At 42.7% G+C, this 9,666-nt stretch overlaps 2 non-coding genes across 2 annotated transcripts; both read left to right on the plus strand.

Annotated features, from left to right (window-relative positions):
- Positions 1-241: 241 nt before the first annotated feature.
- On the plus strand, positions 242-313 carry trnar-ucg (transfer RNA arginine (anticodon UCG)). Its single transcript has one exon. It is a non-coding gene; the product is annotated as a tRNA-Arg (tRNA).
- Positions 314-4,270: 3,957 nt separating this feature from the next.
- On the plus strand, positions 4,271-4,343 carry trnar-ucg (transfer RNA arginine (anticodon UCG)). Its single transcript has one exon. It is a non-coding gene; the product is annotated as a tRNA-Arg (tRNA).
- The last annotated feature ends 5,323 nt before the right edge of the window (positions 4,344-9,666 follow it).

The raw sequence follows: 9,666 nt of genomic DNA on the forward strand, positions 1-9,666 counted from the left end.
GCCTGCCACCTCCCAGCTTTAAGTCTTTAATATAATTTGAACAGTTGTATATAATTCACCCTCGTACAGTTGTCATGAAATGGGAAAATTAGCTATAGAGACCAAAACATTTTTTCTGTACCAGGCTATAAACATGTTTATTTCTGCTGTGAAACATGGGGACTATGGAGACTGACTCACTTCTTGGGCCAGCCTCAAGTGGACGTTTGAGGAATTGGACTTCTTGATGAACCCACTCAGTGACCACGTGGCCTAATGGCAAGGCGTCTGACTTCGGATCAGAAGATTGAGGGTTCGAGTCCCTTCGTGGTTGAATACTTCCACACATGACGTGGATGTAAACTTCAGGGAGAGACGGGAAACATGGAGACTGACTCACTTCTGGAGCCAGCCTCAAGTGGACTGCATTTTTTGGCCCTTCTGCATTGTTTCATTTCACACAAAAAAAATAATGGTACTGTACTGAACAAGAGCAATGTAATGATGAACCGGTGTGCTCATACTGTGTCTGAGATTTTGTCTGATTTGGGTGTTACATAACTTTTAAACAAAAAACTTTCCCAAATGAAGTCTGGACTGTTTTTGCTTTTTTAGATTTCAGGTTTAATATCTCTTTTTTTGTTGTTTTAAAAAAAAATTACCTGTTTTCGCCCCCCCCACCTTCACTCGTTCTCTCCCTAGATAAAACCTCGCTGTTATCCTGCAGCAGATGGCTGCACTCTACCACCCCCACTCCACATGCATGGGGCCCCATGTGGGAGTTAAACACAAGCAAACATGCCTCTGCATACACGCACACCTCACCTGTACTACTATATACAGTGACATTTACATTCGGGGGTGGTAGATTTTTAATCATAAGAACAACATCGACTCCACACTGAACTGCATCTGTTTTGGAGTCCAAGAGGAAAGTTCAGTACTTTCACTCAGCATCCAAAAATAAGAGACTTTCCCAAGATGTTAATAACGAGTGCAGTTTTGATCTTCTATCCACTTAATCATCTTGTGACCCCTGGATTTCTTTCTGGAACAGCCTAAAATATGAGCTTCTTTATGCTTTTAATGAATTTATTTAGACAGTTTGGACTGCATTCTTTGGCAAAAACATGATTATGGCTATGAGACTAATAATCTGTGTGTGATCAGTCACTTTTATGTGTCTTATGAGGCATTAATGAGCAACATACCGTGGCTTTGTGAGTGATAGTCTGCAGCTCTCTCACTGACTGCCACTTCCATTTAAGGTTTGTTGTGTTGGAGGAGGAGCTTTACCTTGTTTTGTGAACCAAACTCCCACTTGGCATTTTTCTGTCAGAGTGTAGGAGGAGGAGGAGGAGGAGGAGGATTAGGAGGAGGTGAAAAGGGAAAGAGATAGAGAGAGGGAGAGAGGGAGTTCTCGGTTTAGGACAGTGACATCAGCGGGCCCTTTGGCGCCACTTATCTCCACAGGATCTCCCAGCTGCCCTGGCATTTCCTGAAACTGGCCACACACTATCAAGCTAAAAGATTCGACGAACCTTCGAGGAGTTTCACAGTGTGAAAACACTGAGGGAAAGTTCATGAACCATTTTGATACTTTTGCACATAAACCCACCTTCTGGTTCTCGAGGATCATAAATGATTCATGCATTACGTGTGTTTAAGCCGGGATGTTTCCATGAGGTGTGCACATTACGCGTTTCGGATGCCAAAAGATCCACAGTTTCAGAGTGTGGTTGCCCGCACTTATCATTTAGTCCCACATTTCCCACTGGTGTGTCGACGCTGTTGTTGTGGTTTGGTGAAAAACTTGATATCTCAAACGTCTCACTGTTTTTCTTTCTGTTTGTGTGAAAACACTTGTTTTTATGTTAACCAGTTTTTGCGGTTTTTTTGAAATTACCCGTAACCCTCATATCAACGCGTCTTAGAAATGCCGATAGGAAAGTAGCAAGCGATACAGGTGATTGGTTATGATCGAGACGCTAGATGCTTCAGCTCTGTAGTGAAAAGATGTGTCCATGATACTCTTTTTTTTTTATCAGATGGCAAAAAGGTTCATTGTTGGGTCATGAGGCAGCAAACAAGCACAAACCATGCATGGCTGTGAAGTGAAGCCACATGCCGAGTGAAAAAACTGCAGTTCCTCAAACGTCCACTTGAGGCTGCGCCCAGAAGTGAGTCAGTCTCATAAGTCCCCTGTTGTTTAAAAAGTTTATGTAAACACCCAAAATCAGACAAAATCTCAGACAACACAGTATGAGCCCACTGGTTCATCATTACATGCTCTTGTTCAGTACAGTACCAATGAAACCAATGCAGAAGGGCCAAAAAAAACACAGTGCACTGAGGCTGGCTCCAGAAGTGAGTGAGTCTGAATCAGTTTCCATCTCTCCCTGATGTTTAAGTCCAATCATGTGATGAAGTATTCAACCACGAAGGACTCGAACCCTCAATCTTCTGATCCGAAGTCAGACGCCTTGTCCACTTAGGCAACTCGTACGACATGAATGGTTTATGAAGAACTGCGCGTTCCTCAAACGTCCACTTGGGCTGGCTTCAGGACCCGTGAGTCAGTCTCCATAGCTCCCCATGTTTCACAGCAGATAAACCCTGTTTACAGCCTGGTACCAAAAAACAGTTTTGGTCTCTGTAGCTAATTTCCCCCGTTCATGACAACTGTTACTGAGGGGTGAATTTATATTACAACTCACCTGTTCACATTATATTAGCTTAAATTATGCGGATTAAGGCGTGGATGCTTTGATTGACCGTAGGTGCAGCACACGATGGCTGTTTGAGTCAGCCAGCGCATCATCCAGCCTGCCTCGCCCCCGATTGATGCACCGTCTTTGCCCATTTTCGATAAGGAAGCCAGCAATTCTCAAGTGGCGTCTGTCTCACAGAAACCTGCGGGTGACACCACTTATACGAGTCTTCAGGGATAGGTGTATGTACAGCTTGGCAAACATTCCTTCCTGTCGTTGTCTCTAACATGAATTCTTATGTTCAGATGTTGTCTGCATTAATGCTTTCAAAGGAATAAGTTTGGTTTCAGTCGGATGATGATTCCCTTTGCAGGACGTGTTTTATCAACAGTGATTGTGCCTTTTTATCTCCCCTCCATCTCGCTTGAGGCCGGCTGGTAAAATCTAGGCACCTTAAACTACTTCATTATGGTGAAAGCTCATTTTGAGAGCGACAGTATTCTTCACATAACCCAAGGCCATTTATCATGAAAATGGAACGTCTTTTTAGGGATATGAAGGATGACTAATGCCGCGAGGGAAACACATAAGAAAAAACGCTGGATCAGGACTACATTAAAGTTTGTTTTTATAGAAATATTTAATATGCAAATTTATAGGGAAACACGAGGGCCTTAAATACCCAGAGTTTCTCAAATGAAAATGACAAAACACACGTGTGTGTGTCCCTTTAGAAAATCCGATTACTTCGACGGATACACCGTCAGGTGTGATAAGATTTAGGCACAAAAACTAACGCTGTGGTCATGTTAGCGGAAACAAATGGCTTGGGTGTTTTGCTCTGTGGCTCTTCGGTTTTTTTGTCCTGTTTGCTATACCCTAAGGTTTTACGGCTTGTTTTTTTATATTATGTGTCTTTCAGCTTCATACTTGATCCTCTTTCGATGCCTTGTTTTTTGTACACCAGTGTGTAAGATTTAGTTGCATCTAGTGGTGTAATCACTGCATTGCATTTTCCTCACATCACCCATGCCTACCTAGTGTAGAGACTTGAAAGGCCTGTCTGGAGTCAGTTTTAGTTTGAGCTACTGTAGTAACATGGTGTTTCAACATGGCGGCTTCGGATGAATTATAGTTATGAATATTATATTATTGAAAATAAAGGCCCACAATCTTACATACTGGACCTTTAATGTGAAACTTATTTTTCACCCTGGACTTGAAGTGACCAAAGACAGTATAAAGAATGGACATCGTATCCGTGACGTCACACACAGGTTTCTGAAGCCATTGTGAAGCTCAGTGTGGTGGCTCTGGCCGCCACCATGTTTGTAGTCCTGTCTCTGCCACCTCCCAGCTTTAAGTCTTAATAGAATTTGAACAGTTGTATAAAAATTCACCCTCAGTACAGTTGTCATGAACGGGAAATTAGCTATAGAGACCAAAACTGTTTTTTGTACCAGGCTGTAAACATGTTTATTTCTGCTGTGAAACATGGGGACTTATGGAGACTGACTCACTTCTGGAGCCAGCCTCAAGTGGACGTTTGAGGAACTGCAGTTCTTCATAAACCACTCAGTGACCACGTGGCCTAATGGACAAGGCGTCTGACTTCGGATCAGAAGATTGAGGGTTCGAGTCCCTTCGTGGTTGAATACTTCATCACATGATGTGGATGTAAACATCAGGGAAAGACGGGAAGCATGGAGACTGACTCACTTCTGGAGCCAACCTCAAGTGGACTGCATTTTTTTGGCCCTTCTGCATTGGTTTCATTTCACACAAAAAAATAATTCGTACTGTACTGAACAAGCGCAATGTAATGATGAACCGATGTGCTCATACTGTGTCTGAGATTTTGTCTGATTTTGGGTGTTACATAACTTTTAAACAAAAAACTTTCCCAAATGAAGTCTGGACTGTTTTTTCTTTTTTAGATTTTAGGTTATAATTTCTCTTTTTTTGTTGTTTTTTAAATTTTTTTTACCTGTTTTCGCCCCCCCCCACCTTCACTCGTTCTCTCCCTAGATAAAACCTCGCTGTTATCCTGCAGCAGATGGCTGCACTCTACCACCCCCACTCCCACAATGCACTGGGGCCCCATGTGGGAGTTAAACACAAGCAATAACATGGCCTCTGCATACACGCACACCTCACCTGTACTACTATATACAGTGACATTTACATATCGGGGGTGGTAGATTTTTAATCATAAGAACAACATCGACTCCACACTGAACTGCATCTGTTTTGGAGTCCAAGAGGAAAGTTCAGTACTTTCAATCAGCATCCGAAAATAAGAGACTTTCCCAAGAATGTTAATAACGAGTAGCAGTTTTGATCTTCTATCCACTTAATCATCTTGTGACCCCTGGGATTTCTCTTCTGGAATCAGCCTAAAATATGAGCTTCTTTATGCTTTTAAATTGAATTTATTTAGACAGTTTGGACTGCATTTCTTTGGCAAAAACATGAATTTATGGCTATGAGACTAATAATCTGTGTGTGATCAGTCACTTTTATGTGTCTTATGAGGCATTAATGAGCAACACTACTGTGCTTTGTGAGTGATAGTCTGCAGCTTCTCTCACTTGACTGCACTTCCATAAGGATTTTGTTGTGTTGGACGGAGGAGCTTTACCTTGTTTTGGAACCAAACTCCTCACTTGGCATTTTTCTGTCAGAGTGTAGGAGGAGGAGGAGGAGGAGGAGGATTAGGAGGAGGTGAAAAGAGATAGAGAGAGGGAGAGAGGGAGGGTTCTCGGTCTAGAGACAGTGACATCAGCGGTGCCTTTGGCGCCACTTATCTCCACAGGATCTCCCAGCTGCCCTGGCATTTCCTGAAACTGGCCACACACTATCAAGCTAAAAAGATTCGACGAACCTTCGAGGAGATTTCACAGTGAAAACACTGCGGAAAAGTTCATGAACCATTTTGATACTTTCGTACATAACCCACTTTCTGGTTCTCGAGGATCATAAATGATTCATGCATACGTGTGTTACGCCCGGGAATGTTTCCATGAGGTGTGCACATTAGCGCGTTTCGGATGCCAAAAGATCCACAGTTTTCAGAGTGTGGTTGCCCGCACTTATTCATTTAGTCCCACATTTCCACTGGTGTGTGTCGAGCATGTTGTTGTGGTTTGGTGAAAACTTGATATCTCAAACGCCTACTGTTTTTCTCTGTTTGTCGTGAACACTTGTTTTTATGTTCAACCAGTTTTTGCGGGTTTGAGAAGGTTCAATAAACCCGGCCGTCTTAGTAAAATGCAGCTTATACAGCCAGATACAGAGATGGTGATGGATAGAGAAGATAGATGCTTCATGCTCTGTAGTGAAAAGACTGATTGTGTCGATGATACTCTTTTTTTTTTATCAAGATGGCAAAACAGGGTTCATTGTTGGGTCATGAAGGCAGCACACAAGCAACAACCATGCATGGCTGTGAAGTGAAGCCACTGCCGAGTGCAGAAAAAATGCAGTTCCTCAAACGTCCACTTGAGGCTGGCTCCAGAAGTGAGTCAGTCTCCATAAGTCCCCATGTTTCACAGCAGAAATAAACATGTTTACAGCCTGGTACAAAAAACAGTTTTGGTCTCTGTAGCTAATTTCCCCGTTCATGAAAACTGTACTGAGGGTGAATTTATATACAAGTCACCTGTTTACATTATATTAAGCTTAAAGTTATGCAGGATTAAGAGCGTGGACGCTTTGATTGACAGGTAGGTGCAGTTACAGATGGCTTGTTTGAGCAGCCAGGCATCATCCAGCCTGCCTCAGCTCCACCGATGATGCACGTCTTTGCCCATTTTCGATAAGGAAGCAGCAATTATCAAGATGGCGTCTGTCTCACAGAAACCTGCGGGTGACACCACTGATACGATGTCTGTCAGGATAAGGTGATATACAGCTTGGCAAACATGCCTCCTGTCTGTTTGTCTCTAACATGTATTCTTATGTTCAGATGTTGTCTGCATTAATGCTTTCAAAAGGAATAATGTGTTCAGTCTGATGATGATTCACTTTGCAGGACGTGTTTTATCAACAGTGATTGTGCCGTTTTTTATCTCCCCTCCATCTCTGCTTGAGGCCGGCTGGTAAATCTAGGCACCTTAAACTACTTCATTATGGTGAAAGCTCATTTTGAGAGGACAGTCATTCTTCACATAACCACAATGGGCCATTTATCATGAAAATGTGAACGTCTTTTTAGGGCATATGAAAGGATGACTAATGCCGCGAGGACACACATAAGAAAAACGCTGGGATCAGACTACATTAAAGTTTGTTTTTATAGATATATTTAATATGCAAATTATAGGGAACACGAGGGCCTTAAATACCCCAGAGTTCTCCAAATGAAATGACAAAACACAACGTGTGTGTGTGCCCTTTAGAAAATCCGATTTACGAGGCGATAACACGTCAGGTGTGATAAGATTTAGGCACAAAAACCAGTTGGTCATGTTTCGGGAAACGACATGGCTTGGGGTTTTGCTCTTGGCCCTTCGTTGTCATGTTGACAACACTTAAGGTTAAGGCTTTAAAGTTGCTAGCTCATACATGTTGAAAATGAAATCATATTTCGAGCATTGTTTGAATACAGTATATGTTTATATAAATGATCTAAATACCTGACAGGTTGAATCCTGGCCTATGATGTCCACAGTCGTGGTGTCAAGGAACAGGACACAACATCTGAGGTCAAGGTCAACAAACAAGCTTTTTCAAAACCAAATCATGTCAAACTAAAAGACTAAAATGGAAGCTAAACTTTCACTGGCTGTCTAAACAATGGGACCTTTCATACACCGTCAGTTAAATCAGGAAGTACACTGTATGTTTATGTTAAGTGACAGGGCCCTCGAGGCAAAACCAAAGCTACAAGGTGCAGTACAATGCAAGTGTTGAAGACATAAAAGAGGAAATAAACTGTGACAAAGTCAAAAAACAAACAGACAGACAAACTGTAAAAACGGTAGAAGCAATAAAACAGACCGTGCTTAAATAAACGGCGCATTCTTTAGCAACTTTTCAAAGCTGCTGACTGACTGAAGGCAACCGCAGGTCACCTTTGGTTTCAAGTCGGAATTTTCCGGGACCACAAAAAGACAGAAATCTCAGAAATATAAAGAGGGTCCAGTCTGTATTCGACTCTAACCAACATAGATTGGGCAGCACAAGTGTGATGTATGACTTATGACCAGTGCCACATTTTGGACCAGTGTGAACAGCGAATTATGACGAAAATATGACAGACTTTTTCCAAATTTTGCTCTGTTTCTAAGATGAAAAGAAACAAACATATAAAGAAAAAAGGTGTTGGTTGAAGACAGCTTGCTTCACACCAATACACCAGTGCTAAAATGAATTACAACCAGAGCAAAAGAGAAAGTCGAGGTGATGTTATTATTAAGTCCACACAGGAAGGAGGTTGGAGGTTGTCAACACCAGCCGACATTAAACGCTGTAGTTTCTGAAGCATGATAATTGTTCCCTAACGTAGTCCATATCGCGTCGTCTGATCCTGGATTGTTTGGATCAAAGAGTCTGGTTACTGGTTTTCGGTGTCTAGTGTAACCCCGGTTGAACTCGAGCAGAGCTCATCCACATTCCCCCACAAAGAAGCGAGGCGCAGCGGGCAGGGAGGGATGAATGCGTGCGACAAATTGCCTCTATTGAAGTTACCCGCTTTGTACAGCAGAGCCTGCGAGGATGCATCACAGGAGGAGAATTAAACACTGACACCCGAACTACCTCTGTTCCTCTCTTGTTTACTTCCTTTGGCTCGCTCGCTGTTGCACACGTCGACACTTTCAGGTCTTCAAATCCTCAGAGTTATGATGAACTGGGATGATTTTTGCACAATGACGCTTGAACTCTCTGCCTCACGTCCTGTTTGTCTCTTCATCAGTGTCACAATCAGAAACGAACTTTTGCAAGCTTTAGACAGTGAAATCTGAGTCACACACACACACACACACGACTCTGAGCTTCACACATGTGCACACACATACAGTAGTGAACTTTAGCAAGACAGCTATGCACAGTAAGACAATTCCAACCCCTCGCACACTCACACGGCGCTGCCAGCACAGCTTGCCATTAGCCCGGGGTTGTACGACTCCAGACGATGTTTCCAATCTCTCGCACCATCTGCTCCTCGCCTCAGCGCTACCGAAAGGAGGAAGAGAGCAGCTTCCTCTTCCTCCTCCTCATCCTCCCTACGAGGCTGGCCATCTTGTGTGGAGGTGTGAAAGCTCTGGGATATGATACCCCTGGCAATATTAGTGATATTAGTCTGTTTGCAGGTTCTTCACCACGCGTGCTATTGTTCCCAGACGAGATGTCATCCTCCGAGATCTGATTTTTGAGTCTTGCTGCAAATGTCGGTAGCAGCACGACAACTCTCTGAAAGTAGACGACTCGCACGCGATCAATAGAACGCTAAAGACAGGACAGTGCAAACAAAGTGCCATTAACTTAAGAGATATTTGCAGGTAAGAGCGCAATAACATCCATAACATTAGCCATTAATTTCCTGGAAATGACGACTTTGATGGGTTTTATTCGTCTTGCAGGAATGTTAAGAATAGCTCTCCCCGATTGTCCGACAAAAGTAGCTTTTAATGACCACGGCGAGTCTATAAGATGATCTGTAGATCTAAATAAACAGATGCAGTCCAGATGAAGGCCTCGGCATCCATCCATCCATCGCCTCCTTCAAGGTTGAGGATTGAAAAATAAGATTTACGGAATATAAAGAAGCAGACGTGACGCAGCAAGAGTTGACAGAAATACTACATGAATCATATGTGAGGAAATGACACAGTGTACTGACAATGAGTTCCTTTTCTTTCTCGGCATCTCATTTTATGACGTAGGAACAGATTTCTGCTTATTTAGAGATGATTATTTGCCTGTAATATTCAGGGATTCTGAATCTTGTGGACTGTTGTGAAGTAAAAGGCTT

This window comes from Larimichthys crocea, chromosome XIX (genome assembly GCF_000972845.2).
Source record: "Larimichthys crocea isolate SSNF chromosome XIX, L_crocea_2.0, whole genome shotgun sequence".
In the NCBI taxonomy this organism is placed as follows: domain Eukaryota; kingdom Metazoa; phylum Chordata; class Actinopteri; family Sciaenidae; genus Larimichthys; species Larimichthys crocea.